General features: G+C 46.7%; 1 non-coding gene across 1 annotated transcript; it reads left to right on the forward strand.

Moving 5' to 3' along the window:
- The first annotated feature begins 1,601 nt into the window (after positions 1–1,601).
- On the forward strand, positions 1,602–1,676 carry Trnas-uga. The gene has a single exon. It is a non-coding gene; the product is annotated as a tRNA-Ser (tRNA).
- Positions 1,677–2,367: the final 691 nt, after the last annotated feature.

The following is a 2,367-nucleotide window of genomic DNA, read 5'->3' on the forward strand; positions in this document are numbered from 1 at the left end:
CGATAATAATAGGTCGATCCGTACGTCAAGGTTGCCCTCTATCAGCAATTTTGTACGCCTTTTCCTTGGAATCCTTGCTATGTGGACTAAGACAACGTTTGGTAGGGTTGTCCATAGATCGCTACCGATTCTGTTGCACGGCCTATGCTGACGATGTTGTCATCTGTTTACGTAATGCCGACGAAGTTCGAGCTGTTTTGACGTGGGTAGCGACTTATGGTGAGGCGTCGGGTAGCTCTTTAAACGTCCGTAACTCACAAGTTATGTTCATTGGCACGGGACTTCCCGTGGAGTGCGTTACACCTCTCATCACCGTTGATACCATTCGTTGTTTGGGAATAGATTTTTCATCTGATCTCCGGCGTTCAGCCACCATCAACTGCCGACGCCTCCTTTTAATGATCAGAGCAGGTCTTATGGACCATCGCCTTCGATCCCTAGATATTCTCCAACGAGCTCGATATGTCAATACATATATCGCATCCCGAGTTCCCCATGTAGCGCAAGTTCTACCTCTCCCGCTTACTGTGGCACGTCGCATGTTGGCAGCGATGGCATCTTTCGTCAGCTCTGGGATGTTGTTCAAAGTTAACTATGCGACCCTTACTCTTCCCCGTGAACGAGGTGGGATAGGTCTGTTTCACGTGCCGGATAGAGCTCGCGCCCTATTTGTCAGCTCCCAGATGACGGTTTGGACACGTTGCCCAACGAGCCTCACTGGTCTCCTCCTGTCGGCATACTCGCCGGTCTCACTGTCAGCCCCAGTGATGATCTCGAATGTTCCGGCCCAGTTCCATTATGTACGGTACTTCTTTCTGGAACTCAGTTATCTACGCCTCACCTTACCAAGACAGCTTTTACTCAAGACAAAGGCAGTATACAATGTCCTCCAATTAGGTCGTCCACCTAACCCGATTGAACGAAAGTTCCCCCCGGTTGACTGGAGTCATGTATGGCGCGCGGTGTTCGCCTGTTACCTTGACACGAATGTTCAATCTGTCTGGTACATAACTGTCAGTGGTAAGCAAATCAACCAATTTCGCCTTCATCGTATCCACCTCGCCCAATCACCTCTATGCTCCACGTGTGGAGTGCCAGACAATGATGAACATCGGTTTGTTTGCGGACCGGCGGCGGAGGTTTGGCACTTGGTTCGACGTATTGTGGCTTTTCTAACGCGGGACATTCCGGATCGGATTACTCCCCTTTCATTATTATTTCCGGAACGTGACTATTTTCCCCGGAAAAAGACCAATGCTGTGAATTGGATTCGCGGACATGCCATTCACTACTTAATTGGACAAACTGTAGACTCTGTACTCGATTTTTGGACATACCTCAATGACCGTCATTATGTCGTTGTCCGTCACCCAAAATACAGACAATTTTTCTCGAACTTCCTTGGGAGTGCTTTCCACGAGCCGCCTCGCAGCTGGAATGTGTTAAGCCAAGAGAGAAGAAGGTTTCCTGTTTGAACCAATGAACATTTCTGAACAATTGAACAGAACACATCAAGGTTCGCAGGAGAGCTTCTGTAAAGTTTGGAAGGTAGGAGACGAGGTACTGGCAGAAGTAAAGCTGTGAGTACCGGGCGTGAGTCGTGCTTCGGTAGCTCAGTTGGTAGAGCACTTGCCCGTGAAAGGCAAAGGTCCCGAGTTCGAGTCTCGGTCGGGCACACAGTTTTAATCTGCCAGTAAGTTTCATATCAGCGCACACTCCGCTGCAGAGTGAAAATTTCATTCTGAGAACACATCAATTTCGAGAAGGCGTGACTCAACATATTACCAGCAGGGCGCAGAAGGCCTCTGATCAATTACACAAAAAATAAAATAAATAAATAAATATAAAACAAAAAAAATTAAAATAAAATTCAGAAAAAGGAAGATTTTGATTTGTTTTTAAGGATAGCCCTAACCTTGATTTCCCATATTTCCCCTGGTATATAGGCAGCTCTCTGGGGTAGGTTTAGTCAGGAGCCAACGCCTGAAGTGGCCCAGTTTTTTTTTTTTTTTTGTTATAGGATGAAAAGTGGCGGTGGCACTTGTTTTTTTAGTTCCAAAAAAAAAAAAAAAAAAAGTGGTAACGTGAGCAGCTGCAGCAATTAAAAAAAAATTAAACTTATAAAAAAAAAGATGGCAGAGCACTTGCCCGCGAAAGGCAAAGGTCCCGAGTTCGAGTCCCGGTCGGGCACACAGTTTTAATCTGCCAGGAAGTTTCATGTCGGCGCACACTCCGCTGCAGAGTGAAAATATCATTCTGGAAACATCCCCCAGGCTGTGGCTAAGCCATGTCTCCGCAGTATCCTTTCTTTCAGGAGTGCTACTTCTGCAAGGTTCGCAGAAGAGCTTCTGCAAAGTTCGGAAGGTA

This window comes from Schistocerca americana, chromosome X, assembly GCF_021461395.2.
Source record: "Schistocerca americana isolate TAMUIC-IGC-003095 chromosome X, iqSchAmer2.1, whole genome shotgun sequence".
Classification (NCBI taxonomy): domain Eukaryota; kingdom Metazoa; phylum Arthropoda; class Insecta; order Orthoptera; family Acrididae; genus Schistocerca; species Schistocerca americana.